This window comes from Rhinolophus sinicus, linkage group LG10, assembly GCF_036562045.2.
Source record: "Rhinolophus sinicus isolate RSC01 linkage group LG10, ASM3656204v1, whole genome shotgun sequence".
NCBI classification, from domain to species: domain Eukaryota; kingdom Metazoa; phylum Chordata; class Mammalia; order Chiroptera; family Rhinolophidae; genus Rhinolophus; species Rhinolophus sinicus.
The window spans coordinates 3,953,478-3,965,527 of NC_133759.1; positions in this window are offsets into that span (position 1 = coordinate 3,953,478).

The following is a 12,050-nucleotide window of genomic DNA, read 5'->3' on the forward strand; positions in this document are numbered from 1 at the left end:
GGTTGTGACACACACAGGGTCACACAGCCACTGGTAGCAGCATGAAGCTCAGGACCTATGTTTCCTAACTTCTCAGGTCAATGCATGATGCCTCCTACAGAATGCTTAATGGAGGGTGGTGTAATCATTTCCTAGGGCTGCTGCAGCAAAGCACTACAAATTAGGTGGTTTATAGAAATTTAGTATTTCATAATTCTGGAGACCAGGAATCCCAAATCGAGGTGTCAGCAGGCTTCTGGAGTCTCTGGGGAAAAGCCCATACCATAAGTCTTTCCTAGCTTTTGGTGGCTGCTGGCAAGCTTTGGCGTTCCTTGGCTTACAAACAAATCACTCCAACCTCTGCCTCTGTCTTCACATGGTCTTAAGCCCTCTGGGTCTGTGTCTTCTCCTCTTCTCATAAAGACACTTTTCATTGAATTTAGGATCCAGTCAGTTAATCCAGGATGAAATCATCTAGAGATTCTTCATTTAATTACATCTGCAAAGACTCTTTCTCCAAATAGGGTGGCATTCACAGGTACTGAGCGTTAGGACTCAGATGTAAATTTGAAGTGCATGAGGTGGGGGGGGGGGTCTACATTCAACTCACTACAGGTGAAAAGGGGAAGGACAAATAACACAGTTTAGAAATGTTCACCACATATATTGAGGCCAACCCCATCTGGGTTTATTTTGGATCATTTGAAAGGGTTTCCACGTAGAGCTTTAGAACCATGAGGAAAAATGCAAAACTACACTGTTAATATTCCATTTCATCTGAGCATAACCATTTTACTGGCTCATACCTTCTCACCACTTTTGAATTATGCATTTTACATTACTGTTAATTTGGCTGAATCACCCTACATGTAACAAGGGATGATTGCTTTCATTTAATCTAAACTCTTCTTCCTCTAATAACCATATCAGTCATGACTAGAGTCTTGAATCCTAAAAACAGTGACATATAAAAGAAATAAATTTCTGACAAAGGCTTACCTAAGACAGGAAGATTGTCATCACTACAGTAATTATGTTCCTTCTTTGGTGAGATGACCCAATGCCAGTTTCAGAGTCTTTTTTGGTAAAAAAAGAAAGTCTATTATGTGACATCTAATTGCTATTTTAGCTATCATTTTTCACTAACCAATGACCTTTGTTTTTCAGCATGAACTCTTTTATTTTTTTTTCCAACTTTCTCAGCAGGCTCAGATGGTACATTGTGAGACAAAAGCAAAAGCAACAGCAAGAATTATCTTTCAAGAAAAATTTGCAATAAAGCATCATGACAGGACAGCAAAGGCACTTTGTTAAAAAATCATTTCAACATGAATAATTTGCCAGTGTTAATTTGTTATATATATATATATATATATATATATATATATATATATATATATATATATATGTAAATATATATATTCCTTAAGCAAGTCTCTGAAACTTCATTTGCTGCAAACACATTCCCTTTGTTGCAGTTGGAAATACATCTTTCAACCCAAAATTCACCTGGGTCATAAGTCCTATTGGGTACTGAACAGAGGCAGTCAATTTGGTTTGTTTTAAGATCTGGACCAAACACAAACTTAAGTGAGGTCAAACAGAACACCCACCAGCACTCCTCAAATCTCTAAAGCTCATTTAAAAGAAACTGAAAAATTGAGTTGAATAGGAATGGCAAAAATAAAGAGGCTCATCTTTAATGAAAAAGGAAAGCCTGCCAATATTGTGCCACAGGACGCCTCCCCACACATGATTGGAATGGAACAGCCCAAACTGCCCAAAGAATCACAACTTGGCATTGGAGGAGAAAGATTTAGAGGAATGTTAACTTGATGCACCTAAAATTAGAATCCTGAATTAGAAAAGGGTATTCTGGGTATGCCAATTCTAGGTAAGTAAAGAAAGTTACAGATAATGGTCAAAGTAACTGGAAAATGAGTCTAATACGAAGTGAGATATTAGTCACAGAATATTGGCAATTGAAGAGAATTTAGGGCTCAAACTCCTCACTTTAAGAAGATAGATACTGACAGACAGAGAGAGGCAGTGACCAAGGTCATAGCATCTTTAAAAATGGGATCAGAACCCACACCCTTTTTAGTTGAGTGTTCTCTCTACTTAACTCCTTGTTTCTGAAGATGGCGGGGGGATATGTGAGTTTCTCAACGTTCATACCTCGGCCCCCTTTCTTTCTCTCTTCTCTTTCCCTCCATAATTCCATTCTTTTCCCACAGCTTTGATTACCGTTGACAGACTAACATCACCCAAATGTTTTTCTCCAGCGCCAACTTCTCTGAACCCCAGACTTAGATTCAACAGTTCTACGTGAGTGTTCCACAGGCATCTCAAACTTAACATGTGCAAATGACGTCTCTCTAAAATGACTAGTTAAAACTTAAATACCATGTTTCCCCAAAAATAAGACCTAGCCGGACAACCAGCTCTAATGTGTCTTTTGGAGCAAAAATTAATATAAGACCTGGTCTTATTTTACTATAATATAAACCAGATCTTTAATATAATATAATATAATATAATATAATATAATATAATATAATATAATATAATATAATATAATATAATAACATAATACCAGACCTTATATTAATCTTTGCTCCAAAAGACACATTAGAGCTGATTGTCCGGCTAGGTCTTATTTTCGGGGAAACATGGTAGCTCCTAGGCTGAGTGAGACCTGGAAACCATGTAGACCACAACCACCCAGTCACTGCATTGCCCAATGTTATAGAGTTTTACCATCTACATTACCACAAAACAGCCAGAGTGATCTCTTAGAAACATTCCATTTAGAATAAAATCCAAACCCCTCATCACTGCCTACAACGTCAGACATTACTGGGCCCCTTACTTCCTTCTCTGACCTCATTGCGTCCCACCTTCTTCCTTGACCACTCCGCTCTAGCCACGGTGACCTCTCGAATTCCTCAAACACACCATGCTATTTCTGCTTCAGGGCCTTTGCACATGCTGCTCCCTCTGTCAGGAATGCTCCTCTCTCCTTTACACCTCAGGGCTCGTATTACACGCCACATATTAAAAGAGGCCTCCTCTGACCACTCATGTAAACTAGACCTTAGCCGCCTCCTATGCTGCTCTATTACAGCACCTTAACTGTTTCCGCCAAAGCACCGATTACAATTTGTAGTCACTTACGTACGTGGTTATTGGTTATGACCCAGCCTGTGTCTTTCAGCCAAATGCCACCAAGAATGAGATCTGTCACTCCTAGTGTTTGCCCATTGTATCACGCACATGTAGCACATAGTAGGTACTCAATGCATGTTCTTTGACTTAATGAAAATGAAGGACATTTATAACACTGTTCTTTCCACTTAAAGAGGACACAAAAGCCAGGGCCTCCCGTTCTAAGTCAGCATATTCAACATGAAGGCAGGAATGTCACAGCTGAGGGTCGCTAATATACTGAGGGTTACCAGCCCTTGTTCTCTAGAGACCTTATGAAACAGCACCCCATCCATCAAAGGTGAATTAAATCCAGGCCTGCTTAAAGGCAAATGAAATGACTTCACCCGGCCCCTTACAAACCTAGGATTTTATGAAAAATCCATAAGCTCTCATCCTTCCAGCATACTGATAACTAGGTAATTACCCTTTTAATGAAAAAGAAACCATTTCCATATCTATCTTCATTGAATTATGGACCTCAACACTGAGTTGGAGTCTAACAGACATCAAGCATTACTACATACCAGTTCCGAGCAAGGACGAGAGGAAATGTAGAGTGATCGCCAGGGACGCAGGGCGGTGCTGACAGGACGCCCATCCTGCCTTCTCTGGCAACTCATCACTGCGACACCAAGTCCACCGGCGTCCATCAAGTGCCCTCCTCAGTTTGTGAGCCCGTCCCGAACACAGACGATGCACTATGTGCCCCAACTTACCTGTTAATGGTTTTTTTCACTAAGCCATTCAGTTGAAGATTTTGTACAGATTCCCCGAGAGATGCCACTTTCTCCATTCCTCCCATGTTGGCCGAGGTCAGAGGGCTCTGACCTGAAGCCAGCAGCTCCCATCCCTCAGCGGACCTTCTCCAGAATCCCGATCTAGTTTTCAGGGTGTTGACATCTGTCCAAACCCCGTCCTCATTGTCCCCATTACTGACTGAGCACTCACATCACAGGACTGGTTACTGGAACCACAATACTGATGCCAGCTGCCCATTCCACAGCCAAGGCTATTATTCTTAGTCCTGGATTTTCTTGCCTAAGCCCTGGTTTTCAGGGGCTCCGACCACTGGCATTTACAACTGAGCCTATCCAAGGTGTCATGCTCACTGCTAAGCCCACACTTTTAGCTGGTCTCTCCATATTTATCCTCTGATTTCTTTCCATACTACTGTCAGTTTGGAAGCAAAATCGTGTAAGCCTTTACCTTCTAGACATGAGCACTGGAAAACTTCATTCTTTTCCATTAGGACAGTGTAGGGTGACAAGTGCAGCCTCAAGAAGCTGCACAACTTCTTTCCCCTTGAGAGTGTTTGCACGACTTTCCGCAGTTGGTACCAGAGGACATTGCTTTCCTCTCTCAGCGAACACGGAGTCCAGTGAGATCACATGTGCTAGTAAAAGCCTTCTGCTGACAAAAGATGCTTTTGAAAAGCCACTGGGAGAGGGAGCACTTTCGATAGCATGATTAAAGAAAAATGCCAGGTCTTTCTGAAGTTAAAAGTCTCTGGATTGTGGTTAAAAGTCTGGTCAGCTCCAAATACAATGGAAAGTCTTTTAAGAGCTGCGTTTTTCTCACGCTGGCCTCGACATACGTGAAAGCTAGAATATAACGCCAGACTTGTCCAGCCCATCCATCATCTCCCTTCCGCGTCATGTCAGGGCTCCCGGGTGAAGGAAACATCTACAGAATTAGAGGAGAGACAGGTTCTATTCTGAATACCAAGTAATGGAAATGATGGAACTCATGATACTGAAACAATTTTGTGCAAGTTAAAACAATTCGGTGGTATTTTTGTTCATCTGCTAAGGAGCAAAGCTTAAATTTGAATGTTGGCCAGTGTGCAAGGAAATGGTATTTCCATACACGGTTACAGCCTTTCTAACAGGCATTTTGATAGTATTATACTGTAAAATGCAGATACCCTAAACTCAGTGATTCCTCTTCGAGGTATCCTAGAGAGGTATTTGCACATGTGCAGAAATGGACCACTACAGGGACACTCACTACGGCACTCTTCACAATAGTGAAACTATCAAGACTCATCAAAATGCCCACCATCAAGGGAACGGTTATGTGACCATCTCTGTGAAAATTGAAAATAATGAGGCAGATTTACGTGTACAAGGACCTGAGAAAAAATCTATACACTAATACAAACAATATAATCCCACACATATGAAAATGAGAAATCTATTTAAGTCTTTACATATATAAATATATGCACAAAATATATACATACTGATGTAAATGGATATAAAAGGTTGTGAAGACAATATTAATAAGTCATATATCTGATAAGGAACTTATACCCAGAATATATAAAGAATGCTTACAACTTAATGAGAGGTCAAATAACCAATTTAAAACTTGATAAAGCATTTGAATAGACATACCTTTAAAGAAGATACATAGATGGCCAGTAAACACAGGAAAGATGCTCAAGATCATTACATTAGTTATTACAAAGTCAGACCACAGTAGAATAGCTTGTCACACTCACTACAACTACAGTAAAAAAAGAAAAAAGAAAAAAAGAACCAGCATTGACAAGACTATAGAGAAGTTGGAATTCTCCTACATCGCTGGTGGTGATGTGCAATGTGCAGCTGCTGTGGAAAACAGTCTGGCAGTTGCTCAGCAAGGTAAACACAGAGTTACCATGTCGCCCAGAATTCCACTCCTAGGCTTATGCCCAACAGAACTAAAAACATACATCCACACAGAAACTTGTACGGGAATGTTCATAAAGTGTTATTCACAATAGCCAAGAAGTGGAAACAACCAAATGTCCGTTGACTGATGAATGGGTCAACAAAATACAGTATATCCGTACAACAGAATAATACTGCACCGTAAAAAGGGGTAAGGTAGTATTACACGCTGCAAAATGGATGAACCTTGAAAACATTATTCTAGATGATAGAAGTCAGACACAAAAGGCTTAATGTCTCATTCCATTTATATAAAATATCCAGAATAGGCAAATCCATAGAGACAGAAAGTAGATTAGTGGTTGCCAGGGGCTGAGGAGTAAGAGAAATGGGGAGTGACAGCTAACGGGATGATTAAAATGCTCTAAAATTAGATGATGGTGATGGTTGCACAACTCTGTGAAAATGCTAAGAACCACTGAATTATATACTTTAAAAGAGTGAATTTCATGGCACATGGATTATATCTCAATAAAGCTATTTAAAGAATAAGTAATTTTGGAAAGTCTTGAAAAGTACCCACCGAGCTAATGACAGTGGTTACTTCAGGAGACGGGATTAATGTTTTTCTAAGAATTAGAATGGATTCCCATATTTCTTTTTATTATTATTACTATTTTTATTAGTTTCAGGTGTACAAAACAATGTAATAGTTCCATAATTGAAGATACCGCTGACCCATGAATAACACCAGTTGGAACTCCATGGGTTCATTCATACGCAGTTATTTGTCAGTAAATACCTATATTGTTTCTGATCTGTGGTTAGGCGTCTGTGGATGCAAAGAGCTGACTGTATGCGTTGGTCTCAGCCATTTCATACTGGGGCCTTGAGCATCCGCAGATTTATGCATCCATGGGGAGTCCTGGAACCCATCCTCTGCAGCCACCGAGGGACAACTGTGTAGTTAACCTTGTGGGGAATCAAAGGTTATGTGCAAATTTTTTACTACACAGGGGGGGTCATCGCCCTCAGCCCCCATGTTGTTCAAGGGTCAAATCTATACTGAAACAAATGAAAGAAAAAGTCCAAAGCACCATTCAAAAAATGTCGCTACATTCGGAAAAATGCAGAGTGGTGTGTTTTGTACTTCCTGATACACAACCTTCTGCTCATTGCAGAAAACAAGCTGTTTTTTGAGTGATTTTTGGGCACTGGGTATATGTGCCTGCATAAATATGTGCCTTTTCTTCCAGGAATTTATGGTGCATAGAAGAGCAGAGATTGGTACACAACCAATTGTTAAACAGTGTGATAAATGCTCCAGAAATTGCACGTACATCTTGCTGTGGAGGCACAGGAACTGAGACCCAGGGGCGCGGAGCTGAACTTTAAAAGACAAGCAGAAGTTAGCCAAGCAGGGAAGAGGAAAGGCAGCCGGGCTGCGAGGACCGTGGGGGCGGAAAGCTGCGCATGGATGCTGAGGGCTGCAGTTTGCAGAGGATAGCGAAGCTTGGCGGCTGTGGCTGGAATGGCTGTTTGGTGGGAAAGACACTTGCAGATGAAAGGGCACGCTGGAATCAGCCTGGAGGAGCTTTAAATACCACCTTGCTATGGAACTAGGACACTATTCTGCAGGTCAGGGAAAATCACGAAAGAAAGGAGCAGACCGGCTGGGAGAAGGTGAGAGACGGAAGAAGCGAGATTCCTGAATTAATCAGGAAGGGAGCGGAGCTTGTGAACCAGATCCCAGGCAGGCAGGGCCAGTGAAGAGGGAGGTCAGATCCAGACCCAGGTCAGAGACCAAACAGGTAGGACTCGGGCTGACTGGTGTGGGAGAGAGAGGGCGTGTGGCCGCCACTCCCAGAGGCCATGAGGTGTCAGAGCACATACAGCAAGATGCGCGTCAGACACGCCGGCCCCTCAGGAAATAAAATGGAGATGAAAGACAGACCTTCATGTCCAACAACAAAAAGTATGGCCTGTACTTTCCGAGCCTCTGGGTCGACGGACGCTCTGGGCTCCAGCTGCTATGACATTATGTGCTGGGTGCAGGGCGTTTGTAATGTGGGCTACGTACCGACGAGGGTGTGCCACGCTCTGTGCCAAGTACTTCACACACAGAATTTCAGGGAATCCTGAGGACACCCTGTGTAGAAACAGAACACGGAGGCTACTGAGGTTAAGAAACCAGGTCAGACTCAGCAGTCTGACTTCAGAGGCCAGTTTTCCTCACAACTGTGCTTTCCTGCCTCAGACCAGGAGGCCTGTGACAGGAGGAGCTCAGCAGCCTCACCTGCACACTTCCAGCCACGTCACGTCAGCTCACAAACTCACCCTCCTTTCCCTCTCTCCAGATCCAGGGCACATTACAGCATCCTTCTCCCCTCCCAGCTGAGATCAGAGGGCCTCTTCAACCTTGCCCGTGACCTTCAGGATGTCAGCAATGGCCGTGAGAGGCAGGCACACCCATCAGGGAGCAGCGCGGCTCTGTGGTCTGCCAGGGAATCCAGGCCACACCGAAGTGACTTTCACAGAAACGCCCAGCCCGTTGGGCCAATGAGACTCTTCAGCTAGATGCGTGGAGATTCACAGATGCTATAGCAAATGGAGGGTGGTTTTTTAGCACTTACTGTATATTGTCCGCTCTTTTGCTAACATCATCCGATTTTTCCCTTGGGAAGCCCACATGGTCAGAGCTCAGTCAATATGCTTGAGGCACCTGTACTTTATCTCTGACTTCAAGGGCAAGCGTGTGACTCGGGCTTAACCAATCAGAGCATCTCATCTCCTCTGCCCGTCATTGGTTCAGAGTTGGGCGTGTGATGCAATTCAGTCCAACGGAGAGGCAGGCCCACGACACTTTTCAAATCATCAGCAAGAAAAGTCCTGTGTTTCCTATGTCTGGACCTGTGAGGAAGCGTGTCCGAAGCTCCCGAGGACATCACCACGGCCACGCCCTGTGTGAGCCGGCAGCCGAAACAGAAGGAGGAAGAGTTAAAGATGGAAACAGAAACTGAGTTCCAGGCAGGCCATTCCTGAAATCTACGCTGAACTTTCAGTTGGTTACACAAGTCAATACAGTCCCCTGGATATTTGAGCTATTTTGAATTTCTGATACCTATGACCAAAACCAACAACAAAATCACAAGGAAGAAAACTGAAAAACGGCTGCCTCGATAGCAACTACTGTATTTCCCTGAAAATAAGACCAAGCCAGACAATCAGCTCTAATGTGTCTTTTGGAGCAAAAATTAATACAAGACCCGGTATTATATTATATTACATTATATTATATCGTATCGTATCATATCATATTAGACCGGGTCTTATAGTAAAATAAAATTGGGTATTATATTATATTATATTATATTGTACTATATTACATAAGGTCCGGTCTTATAGTAAAATAAGACCGGATCTTATATTAATTTTTGCTCCAAAAGACACATTAGAAATGATTGTCCAATTAGGTCTTATTTTGGGGGAAATACAGCACCAAGCACTGAGTAGGCAACTCGTTAGCCTTCCTACAAAAGGAACATGCAGAGGGGGCTGCTACTTTGAGGCATTTCCTGCCAAGATCTGCTGAGAAGCAGCAGCTAACGTAGGAGCTGTCACGTCCAGAGATGCTCAGCAATGGCCTTGCAAATAGCACATCACACAGAGCAGCTGTGGGGCGGAAGCAACAAAAGGGAAAGTTAAGCCATCTCTGCGCACAGGGCCTGGATCTGCTGTCAGCCCAGCTTCCTCATTCTGGTGAATACAATGTCTTCCGTCCTGACGTGTAGAGTGCGGGTCCTCCCTGCTCAAGCCCAGCTGTTCTAACCTGGCCACTTTCCACACTCGCCTCTAGTTTCCCCTCCTGCAGGGAATCTGCCCAGGTGGACGCAGCCTTTACCGGCTGCTTCTTCCAGTTCCCACGGTGCTCACACCTAGTCCCTCCTACACAGGATCCAGGCGAGAGCTGAGCTTGCACATCTAGCCTCAGAAAATATTCCTGAGGCCTGATTTCCATATGCGCTGCCAGCCTGCCTGCAGGGCATGAGAAGAGGAACTTGGAGTTGCTGTCAAGTCTACCAGAGGTCTGGATTTCAGTATTGCACAGAGAAAGTGACGGGGTCTCTAATATTCTCTAACTTTGCAATTAAGAGGACGTCCTGGAGAAGGGCAAGTGTTCGCCATGAGCCAGGGTCGGGCACATTAGCCCTGCCATGCAGGGCGCTCTGTGGCTTCCTTCCCTCGTCCCAAGCGCTGTGCACTGATGCAGAGCTGCGGGTGTTACTGTAAGATGCCCTCCAGAGGCGAGGCTCAGAGTAAGGCCACCCGTGCCCAGCAGGGCCGACCCCAGCAGGCATCAGTCTAGGAGATGCACTGATGGCAGAACCCCGGGATCCCTGCCAATCAGTGGCATCCCCGTGAGAAACAGCGAGGACGACAACTCCTGAGGTAGCGGCCGCCAGCGACTGGACGATGCTGTGTCTGGGGCTGCCTCTGCGGAGAGCAGCTAGACTCCAGCTAGAGAGTGCGGCTGGGGAACACTTCCCAGCAGAGGCTCAGCCTGTCGGCCCTTCCGGGGGACAGCCTGGATGGCAACGTGTTCGAGATAACGGCCCTGAACTGACAGACCCGGGTTGTTATCACAGCTCTCTCTGCCCCTTTCTGCTGCGTGACCTTGGGGAGATCTCTTAGCCACTCTAAGCCCATTTTATCATTCATAAAAGAGGGGTAATACGACCACCTCACAAGGGTTTGGGGCAGATAAAATGAGATAATGCACATACAGAGTTCACCTGTCTGCCTGGAGCAGGTCAATTGCTCAGCAAGTATCAGGCGTCACCACCATTACTGCCATGATCCGGGAGAAGATGGTGGGATTAGAACCACTGACTTGTCAAGATGCCACTGAGAAGATGGAAAATAAAGTCGCTCCGTGGACCCACAGCAGTGGGGGGCCTGGTTTAGCTCCAGGCTCAGGCTGATCTTGAAGACTCTCCATCGTCAGCGACCTCAGATTCCTAATGGGGACATGGCTATAAAGGAGGATTACCGAGATCCTGTCTTGAATTACTTGTTACGTTTTCCCTAGGTCTCATTTTTCTCCCCCAGTTATCCCAGTTGGGTCATAAACTCCTACTGCACCACTGTCAATCCTCATTAAATCCCTCACAGGGTTTAAATCAGTGTCAAAGGATCTCACTGATGGGTGGCTTGGCACCAGCAGCCCAGAGCAGGTGGCCAGGGTTCCTCCCAGTGTCAGAAAATCTTACGTATTATCAGCCACGTGTGAGAAGAGGCGCCTGGAAGGTTAAACAGAGGGTATGGCGCCACTACAGGTCTACAGAGTTGGTAGGTATCAGGAGGCTTAAAATAGTCATACCCTTTGACGTAATAATTCTATTTCCAGGAAATCATCCTGGGGGTGGTTGTGAATCTGAGGTAATCACATTTATTAGCAAAACAATCTAGTGAGTAGAACAAACTTTATGTGGAAAGCCAGTCTTCTGGACAGAATATATAAACAGGAGAATTTTTTAACAACCTAAATATGCATCAGTAGGGACTATGTTACATAAACTGTGGATCTTCTTTCATATAAAACAGCTATTAAAAACAGTGCTTAAGAAGCACTCTAACGGCGCAGTAAGTGCATAAGATGCGACGTTCAGTGGGAAAAGTTGTCCACCAGCTCTGACCTCATTGATGGTAAAATGTAGAGACTAATAATCAGTAGTTATTTCTGACTTGGGGAGGCTTTTATTTTCTTGTTGATGCTTTATAGTTTCTATTTCCCAATTGTCCACAATAAGAATGTGTTACTTTTATAATCTGAAGAGGTTATATTATTTTTAACTACACATATGAAAAGACTGGAGCCAGTTGGGGTGACAAGTAGCTAGACCCTGAGCCAAGTCACAAGGGGTTCAGACAGCAGGTGAAGCTGAGGGGCCCGGTGGGGGCGGGGGGGAGAAGCCCGGTCCTGTTTCCCTCCTCAGGACCCAGGAATACCCACACGAAGACTGCTCAACTCTCCCCCGGGACCAAGGAAGAGCAACGTTGGTGACACGGCTACTCTCTGCTGTGACGGAGAGGAAAACACCCAGATCTTCTCATTCAAGAGACCATGGTTTCTCAGCGAGGTCACCTGCCGTTTACCTTTCCAGGCAGTGAAGCGGGAGTGGTCCCCTCGCCCGCCCGGTCGGCGGA